General features: G+C 37.3%; 1 pseudogene; it reads left to right on the top strand.

The window, feature by feature from the left end:
• The first annotated feature begins 9,681 nt into the window (after window positions 1-9,681).
• Window positions 9,682-9,778, top strand: LOC122101777 (annotated as a pseudogene).
• Window positions 9,779-10,152: the final 374 nt, after the last annotated feature.

The raw sequence follows: 10,152 nt of genomic DNA on the forward strand, positions 1-10,152 counted from the left end.
CCACATCTTCTTGATCCATTCATCTACTGAGGGGCATCTGGGTTGGTTCCATATCTTAGCTATGGTAAATAATGCTGCAATAAACATAGTTGTGCTGGTAGCTTTAGTGTGGCCTTGTTTGTGATCATTTGGGTAAATGCCCAAAAGTGGGATTGCTGGGTCATTGGGGAGCTCTATGTGGAGTCTTTTGAGGAACCTCCATACTGCTTTCCAAAGTGGTTGAACAAGTTTCCATTCCCACCAACAATGAAGTAAGGTTCCTTTCTGTCCACATCCCCTCCAGCATCTGTTGTTGTTAGAGTTCTTGATTTTTGCTGTTCTAACTGGAGTGAGGTGATATCTCAATGTTGTTTTGATTTGCATTTCTTTTATGGCTAGGGATGTTGAACATTTCTTCATGTGTCTATTGGCCATCCTTCTTTCTTCTTCAGAGAAGCTTCTCTTTAAGTCTTTCGCCCACTTACTTATTGGGCAGTTGTTTCTTTGAGGATTTGTTGTTGGGTGGTTTAATTTTTTGAGTTCCAAGTATATTTTAGATATGAGACCCTTGTCCGTTGTATGGCTAGTAAAGATCTTCTCCCAGTCCGTGGGCTTTCTATTGATCTTGCTAGCTATGTCATTTGCCCTGCAGAAGCTCTGCAATCTTATACAATCCCATTTGTCCAACCTTTCTTTGATTTGTTGTGTTTCCGGGTCTCTATTTAGAAAATTTCAGCCTGAGCCAAGGAGACCCAGGGTTTCTCCTATTCCATCCTGTAATGTTTTCAGAGTGTCTGCTTTGAGTTCAAGGTCTTTGATCCATTTGGAGTTGATTCTGGTGCAGGGTGATATATAAGGATCTAGCTTTAGTTTTCTACATGTAGTTAACCAGTTTTGCCAGCACCATTTACTGAAGAGGCTGTCTGTCTTCCATTCTATTGTTTTAGCTCCCTTATCGAAGATTAGATGGCTATAGGTCTGTAGGTTCATTTCTGGGTTTTCAATTCTATTCCATTGGTCCTGAGGTCTGTTCTTATGCCAATACCAAGCTGTTTTGATTACTATGGCTTTATAGTAGAGTTTGAAATTTGGTATTGATATTCCTCCAGCAGTGTTCTTTCCGTTGAGGAGCGTTTTTGCTATTCGGGGTCTTTTATTGTTCCATATGAATTTTTGGATTGCCTCTTCTATTTCCTTGAAGAATGAGGGTGGAATTTTGATAGGTATTGCGTTGAATTTGTAGATAGCCTTGGGAAGTATTGCCATTTTCACGATGTGAATCTTTCCAATCCAGGAGCATGGGAGGTTTTGCCATTTTTTAAGTTCTGTGTTGATTTCCTTTTTCAAGATTTTAAAGTTTTCATCATAGAGGTCCTTCACTTCTTTAGTTAAGTTAATTCCTAGGTATTTTATTTTTTGTGGGGCTATTACAAATGGAGTTGCTTTCCTAATTTCAGCCACACTTTTCGCATTGTTGGCATACAGAAAAGCCATTGATTTTTGAGGGTTTATTTTATAACCTGCTACTTTGCCAAAGTTTTGAATCAGCTTGAGTAATTTGGGAGTGGAGTCTATGGGATTCTTTAAATACAAGATCATGTCATCTGCAAAGAGGGAGAGTTTTATTTCTTCTTTCCCTATTTGGATCCCCTTTATGTCTGCATCTTGTCTTATTGCTGTAGCTAGGCATTCTAATACTAGATTGAAGAGAAGTGGAGAGAGTGGGCATCCTTTTCTTGTTCCTGAGTTAAGAGGAAATGGCTTTAGTTTTTCACCATTGAGTATAATGCTGGCTGTAGGTTTGTCATATACAGCCTTTATTGTATTGAGGAATGTTCCATGGATTCCTAATTTTTCCAAAACCTTCATCAGGAAGGGGTGTTGGATCTTGTCGAATGCTTTTTCTGCGTCTATTGAGATAACCATGTGGTTCTTATTCTTGCTCCTGTTGATGTGATGAATAATATTAATTGATTTGCGTATATTGAACCAGCTTTGCATCCCTGAAATGAATCCTGTTTGATCGTGGTGTATGATTTTTTGGATGAATTATTGAAGTCGGTTGGCCAAAATTTTGTTGAGAAGTTTTGCATCAATGTTCATCAAAGAAATGGGTCTATAGTTCTCTTTCTTTGATGAGTCCCTGCCTGGTTTTGGGTGAGGGTTATAATGGCTTCATAGAATGTGTTCGGTAGTGAGCTTTCTCTTTCAATTTCATTGAAGAGTTGGAGGAGAAATGGTGTGAGCTCTGCTTTGAAGGCCTTCTAAAATTCCGCTGTAAAACCATCTGGTCCTGGACTTTTCTTAGCTGGGAGGTCTCTTATTGCTGTTTCTATTTCAACGCTTGATATGGGCCTGTTAAGATAGTTTAACTCATCTTGGTTTAGTTTTGGCATGTCAATATTTGCTAGGAAGAGGTCCATTTCTGTCAAGTTCTCAAACTTATTAGCATAAAGTTTTGAGAAGTATTCCTTTATAATGTTCTGAATCTTGCTTGTTTCCGTGGTGATGTTTCCATTCTCATCTCTGAGTTTATTAATTTGGGTGTGCTCTCTTCTTTTTCTGATAAGATTTGCTAAGGGTCTGTCAATTTTGTTAAGTTTTTCGAAGAACCAACTCTTTGTTTTGTTGATTCTTTCTATAGTTTTTTTGGATTCTAATTCATTTAATTCTGATTTAATTTTGATTATTTCTTTCCATCTACTGGATTGGGGTTTATCTTGCTGCTCTTTTTCAAGGAGGTTTAGATGTGTCATTAAATTGTTAGTTTCAGATCTCTCCAATTTGTTGATGTAGGAGCTCAGAGCTATAAACTTGCCTCTGACTACTGTCTTTGCTGTGTCCCAGAGGAGCTGGTAATTTGTGTGTTCATTTTTGTTGAATAGCATGAACATTTGAATTTCCTTTCTAATCTCTTCCATGACCCACTCATGATTCAGCAGTGTGTTGTTCAGCCTCCATGTGATACCGGACTTTCTTTGGGGGCTTTTGGTGTTGAGTTCTAATTTTATTCCCTTGTGGTCAGAGAGAATGCAAGGTATAACTTCAATGTTTCTGAATTTAGACAAGTTTGCTTTGTGGCCTAAAATGTGGTCTATTTTAGAAAACGTTCCATGTGCTGCTGAGAAAAACGTGTATTCCGATGCTGCTGGGTGAAATGTTCGGTAAATGTCTGTTAAGTCTAGTTGATCTATGCAGCTGTTTAGATCTGCGGTTTCTCTGTTGAGTTTTTCCCGAGTTGATCTATCTAGTGGGGAGAGTGGTGTGTTAAAATCCCCAACAATTAATGTCTTTGGATCTATATGGGATTTGAGGGAAAGTAGTGTTTCTTTGATAAATTTGGGTGCTCCATTGTTTGGCGAATAGATATTTAGAATTGTAATATCCGCCTGAAGGAGAGATCCTTTAATTAGTATGTAGCGACCTTCTTTATCTCTTTTCACGAATTTTAATTTGAAGTCTATTTTATCTGATATAGGATTGCAACTCCCGCCTGTTTATGCGGTCCGTTTGCTTGTTAGATTTTGTTCCAGCCTTTAACATTGAAAATGTGTTTGTTTTTACGGGCAAGATGTGACTCCTGCAGGCAGCAGATAGAAGGGTCTTGTTTTTTAATCCAACTAGACAGTCTATGTCGCTTAATTGGAGAGTTCAGTCCGTTAACATTAAGAGATAGGACTGAGAGGTATTTGGGAGTTCCTGCCATGTTATCTACCTTCTTGGGGGCTGCGAAAACTGGGTTCTTCCTATGGTTCTTGGCTTCTCAGTTTGGGTACAGTTTCTTGGCCTTTATTGTGGTCTTGTTGGTTTTCTATGTGTAGGACATCTTTAAGAATCTTTTGTAGGGCTGGTTTGGTGGAGATGTATTGTTTCAATTTTTCTTTGCTATGGAAGGTTTTTATTTGGCCTTCAGTTATGAAGGAGAGTTGAGCAGGGTACAGTATTCTTGGTTGATAGTTGTTTGTTTTTAGGGCATGGCATACATCATTCCAGGCTCTTCTTGCTTTGATTGTCTCTGCTGAGAAATCTGAGGTGTTTCTAATTGGTTTCCCTTTATAAGTGGTTACCCTTTTCTCTCTGACAGCTTTAAGGATCTTTTCCTTGTTCTGAGTTGATCCTGTGTGGATTATAATGTGGCGGTGGGATGTCCTATTCTGGTCTGGTCTATTTGGGGTTCTAAAGGCTTCTTGTATCTGGACAGGCCTATCTTTTTGCATGTTTGGGAAGTTCTCTGCTAGGATCCTGTTAAACAAATTTCCTAGACCATTAACTTCTGTTTCTAGGTGCTCCTCTACACCCATTAGGCCTTCTGATGGTGTCTTCCAGGTGTTGGATAGATCTATCATATTTCTTGGACTTGTCTTGGATGGTTGTATGTTCTTTCTCTATAATATCTAGGCTGTCTTCAATCCCTGAGATTCGATCTTCTGCATGGTCTAACTTGCTGTCAAGACTCTCTACTTTGTTTTTTATCTCTTTTCCTTCTAGTTGGTCAGCTTTGATGGCTTCAAGTTCTTTGTTGAAGCTCTGTTTTAGGTCTTGTATGAATTTCTTTACTTCCTTAATTTGGTGTTCAGTGTTTGTCCTCAAATCACTTAGTTGATTGGTTATGGTTTCTTTGGACTCCCATTCCTTCTGTTGGGTTCCATTCAGCATTCCCTTTGTGGTCTCCCTGACTTCCTTCAGCTCTTTGTTAATGGATTCCATGAATGCCTTTAGTGATCTTTGTGTGTTCTCTACCTGGTCTCTCAATTCCTGTATTACTCTTTGATTAGCTTCCTCCCGTTCGTGGGATTCCTGCAGATCTCTTTGAGTGTTCTCAGCCTGCTCACGCCATTCCTCCCTTTCTCTTTGAGTATTCTCAAGTTGTTCACGCAAATCCTGTATCAGTTTTTGAGTAGCTTCCTCACGCTTATGATATTCCTGTATAAACTTCTGGGATGCCTCCTCTCTCTCCCTATCACGCTCATACAGAGTCCTTTGTACGTTGTCAAACTTTTCATTTATCATGTTTGCCAGCAGTGTTTGTAGAGCTGTTTGGGAACTCTCCTCTGGATTATTCATTATCTGTTCTAACCCCTGATTATCAAGATTGGGAATTGAGATACCCGAATTTGCCATTTTTCTTGTGTTTTTCCGGCTTACTCTGCCCATTTGAGATGAAGATAGCACCAGTTTTGTGCTAGAACACTATCTTAAGGCAACCATCAACCAAAGTTTGCATTTGTACAGTCAATAGTCTACAGATACAATCTAATTCAACAGATACATCTATTCGACATCAAACAACTATATGTTAAAGGGCTTCGAACCACAGAGAGGAATTTGGAAAACCAGAGATTATTAGGGTTAGGGAGAGATGTGGGTAAAAAATAGGTGTGGGGAGGCACGGGGAGAGTTAACTATGTCCTAATCACAATGCAGGAAATAGGTTGGGTAGGTTGCAAGTAGAGAAAGAGAGAAAAAAAGAAGAAAGGGAAAGGGGAATGAAAAGAGACCAGAAAAAAAATAGAAACGTAAAAATTAATGTTATTTTAGAGATTAAAAGACCATCTATTTATAGAGGAATATGAATATGTTGAGAGAAAGGGAGGGACATAGAGGAGATGTGAAAAACTTTAAAAAAATGCTTAAAATATTATATAGGTATAAAGAGGTAGTACTGCTATTAATGAATTTAAGTCTCAGAGGTTTTGAATTGAGTAATAAGTTTGTGGATTAAGTGTGTACACAATGGGGGATAGGGTCTACTGGTTAACTACGGGTTTATCTGAGGATGTGCAGGACAAGAGTTAAGTCACATAAAGAAGAACAAAGAGGAAAAGATGGAAAGGATAGGAAAGTGAGAAGAAAAGATCAGAAGTTCAGTAGAGCTAGACAAAAAACAAAAAGATAATTTAGAATGAAAGAAAAAGAGAAAGAAGACAAGAAAAGAAAGGAAAACACACATTCACGTATTCCTAAAATAAAAATTATAAGAGGAGAAAAAAAAAAAAAGTTAATGGAAACCAATTATTTTTTCAGAAGAGGCAAAAATTAAAGATTAATAAAAGTTTTAGAAAAGCAAAAAAAATTTTTTATATATATAAGGTAACAAAAAACGAAAAAAAAAGAACAAAACAAAAAAAAGAAAAGAAAAGAAGAAGAAGAAAAAAAAAAGTTGTTTGATTTTTTTTTTTTGGGAGGGGTGGGAAGAGTCCTGTATCTCCCTTTTGTCTGTAACCAGAGTCTGGTTGGAGTCTCTGGTCAGCTTGAGGTCCTGTGTCTTGATTGGTTTCTTAACTCAGTTTGTTGGAACAGGCAGAAAAATGCTCTGCTTTAACCAAGATTTTGAGATCCCCCTCCCAGGTTAGTTTACTGGGAGGGTGATCTGCTTTGAGAATCACAAAAGAGGGGGATGCAGTGATGAGGCTAGGTTCTGGGTAGAGTTGAGGCCTTTCAACAAACAATAGCTTTTCCCTGGAGCTATTTTGTGAAAAAAACTCACAGCACCCAGCCTGGAGCCATTCTCAGGGTTTCCGTTTTTCAATTGATTGTGGTGGCTGCTAGAGGGAGGGGCAGCCTCTGGCTCTGGTTACCCGGTGAGGAGAGCCACTCCAATGGCTGGCGCCTGATCTGGGTGACTTTTCCCTGGATGGAACTGAGTCTGTGAGGTCACTTCGCCGTTAAGTTCTTGTGACCTGCTAAATGACTCGTTTTATTCCAAGGCCTGAGCCGGAGCTAGCCGCTCCTCCGAGCTTTGTCGGTATCCAAGATGGAGATCACCGGTGCTGGGGGGGAGGGGTGGCCTTCCCTCCTCTGCTCCCTGAGAAGGAGTGAGGAAGTCGGGCTTCTACTCATGCCGAGTCTTGGATCCTGGGTAGTCTCTGGTCTGCAAAGTGCAGGATGAAGTTGTCCGCTCCTTGTCGGTTCTTGCTGGTGTTGAGTAGAATCCGCTCGTCCTCTGCGTCTGGCTCCTTCGTCCCGGACTGGGTCTCAGGTATGGCCCCCGCGGCGGTGGTCGGTGCTGCGACCCTCCCGCCGCAGCAGCAGCTGCTGTCAGGCACTCAGATGTGTCTGCTTAGCTTCCCCTCTCTTGACTAACTCTCTGTCCTGTGATGGCACACTTGGTGTGATTCTCTGGCTTGGGACTGTTCACTGGAACTCTGAAACTGTTTTCTATGCAAGAGCTTGTTCAGATTCCAGCTTCTCCTCCGCCATCTTCCTGGAACTCCATCCTAGCTACCAGTTTTTATGAATGGATTTGTACAAAGTTTTGTGATTATTTTATTTGACATGGGATAATATTTTTACTACCTATAAGTTTTGGAAAAGGAAGAAAACTAAAATTTACTATTATAGAGGAATATGATTGAAATAGAAGACAGATTTTATATTTGTCACATCTCTGATGAGTACCCATATTCAAGATTTAAAGTCTTATTTCATACTATGTTAGACAGATAGGGAAAACATAAAACAACATATGATAAGGCAACTATTTGTGACTTTTTAAAATGTACCTTATTAAGTGATGAAATTTACTTTATTAGCTAGTGTTTGGGTTTGAATTATGGGAGGTTGATCTATTTAACACATTTCTGGAAGGCACCTACTGAACAAAACAAATATTGGGGGGTACTATTTCTACACTTTAATGAATGGTTGAACGTGTTTGGCTTTAGTGCTGGGTAAATAATTCAACTCTATTGTAACTTGCTCCCTACACTTGTAAAACTTGTAATGTCACTAAGTATCATTTACTTGTCAAATGTTATTTTGGTGAATGTGATTTTAAAAAGTTTTGAAAAAGAATATATTTTCAGGAGATTAAAGGTAGGTTATCATTGCCTTGAGAATGATAGCATTTTTAAACTACAGAACCAAGATTTACTGTAGTACCAGTAGTTTGAAGCATTAAGGATCTTCTCAATTAATGTTTTTCTGAATTATGATTGACCTGTAAGTAAAGTTTTCCTAGCCTTGGTAGACCAATTATGGATCTATCGTTCCCAGAACAATTTTTAGGCCTACTTATACTGGACTGAAATCTTTCAGTAATCATTAGAAGAGGGGTATAAAAATAATTTTGTGACATTTGTGATCTTGTTCACTCATATGGGCTGGGCATCTGTAAATTTAAAGTTGTAATTACTGTACTTTCTCTCAGATATTGTGATCTCATCTTTCATTTTAAGTTGTCTTGCATTTCACAATTGCTTACTGCTGCGGTCCTGAAATACTATAGGAAATGAGAAATTGAGATGGATTTTCAATTACTTTCTGTTGGCATGTTGCATGGGCCTAGGTGAGAAATCTTGCCCTTGTTATCTGATGATGTGGATAACTGGAACCTGGGATCCTAGGACCCTTGGGTCCTGCAGAAGAATAATACCTTGTAGACATCATATCAGCAAAATTTGTGTATAATCATTAGGAATGCTTCAGAAATATGGAGAAAATCAGTGAGTTAAAACAATAAACAGAGTAGCAGCGTAAAATCCCTTATAGATTAGAGGAAAACTATTTTTTTTTGCAATGTGAATTCAGAAGACCAAGAACATTAGAATGTATCACAAGTTTATACCAAAGATATTGCATTGATATTTTTATATTCTAATATGTATTCTAAACCTAATTATTTATATTCCAATTCCATTTATTGGAATAAATACCTATTTATTTGTCAAATTATCAATTAATTCTAGTAAGTTTCACTGTGTGAACTAAAATATCAGCACATATAAATATAAAATGTATAACTATATATAAGAAAAAGGCACACGTTTTGCAATATTCTGTTGTGGTTAGAGTATCAAATTATTTAAAGTATTTAATGTATTATTTCATTATCTCTACCTCAGTGTTTGGTAGAGTTGGACCTAAAGCTTTACCATTTGAAGATTTACAGCCTAGTGGCAAGAGGAAACACTTTGATTAAAACATTAACAATTTAAGGCCTAATATCGAGGAGAGACATATAGACTTCTCTTGTAACTCTGAAAATATTTGGTGATAGAAATGCAGTAGTGTAAATTCCTGCCTGGTTGGATGGTAGACTGGCCAGGACATTAGTTAATCATGCATATGAACAATTTTTTCACCTTCTTGGCTTTAGATACTTTTGAAATATTAGGTATAATAACCAATTATATTTTGATAAAATACCTTCTAGCCTAAACATTTCTATCTGAACTGTTCCTGTCTCTATGATCCCTTGTAATTAAGATTAGTTTTGTTCCAGTAAGAAAATCTATGCTGTCAGGGTAAGATATTCTGGTTCGTCTGTTCCTAAATGGAAGACAGGTAAAGGGTCAGGTAGACATTTGTGCCAATAAGATCTCATATAGGAATTTTTAAGCTGCAGAAGTTTAGAAGTAGCTCTTAAGCAAGGCTTACTTTGAATCCTTAGCTCCACAAAGCTAACTCAGCTGATAAATAAGTCCTTGAAAAGCCATCACCTTTGGACCTAGCTTTAAATTCTTCAAAGTATGATGAAATCTAAAATGAAAAAGACTTAAAATACTCATCGACAAAAAAATTGCAAATGTGAGCAATCGAACAAACAATATAAGTTTTTTTCCAATATACACAGAATTTTAGAGAAGTAATATCAATAGCATTTTTAGGAACAATATGTTTTCCTAGTTACAAATAGTCAACCAAGGATATATGCCTGTATAAAGATTGCATCATTAACTACCTAAATTTAGAGGATACTACATGCTTCAACAGCAAATCTACCCTAATTGCAATACAAAGTTTAACACGGCACTTGCACAAGGATGATAGGAAAATTTGTGTAGTATTCCATATTTTTCATTCTTCAGATGCAAGAAATGAAAAACAGTTATTAAAAATTGATTACAAAAATACAGTTGTAACGATACATGTAATTCATTGAATTGAAAGTTAGTTTGACATCAGTGTATTAAATCATCACCTTAGAAAGGCCTTTACATAGCATAACCTTTACAAAACTTTTGAAATTAGATAACATTTTCAATTTATCCCAAAGAAATAAAATACTATAAGGATCTAGGGGAAAAAAAAGAATCTTAAACTATTTCTATATCGAATGCTATCTGAAATGACACATTTATTAATGAACCTATATATTATGAAACAATGTAGAATTAAAAGTATTATATCTAGGAGAGAATGAAATAGATTATGGATATTATACAAACAGAA

Source organism: Dipodomys spectabilis, unplaced genomic scaffold (genome assembly GCF_019054845.1).
Source record: "Dipodomys spectabilis isolate Male_0828 unplaced genomic scaffold, ASM1905484v1 ptg000685l, whole genome shotgun sequence".
Taxonomy (NCBI): domain Eukaryota; kingdom Metazoa; phylum Chordata; class Mammalia; order Rodentia; family Heteromyidae; genus Dipodomys; species Dipodomys spectabilis.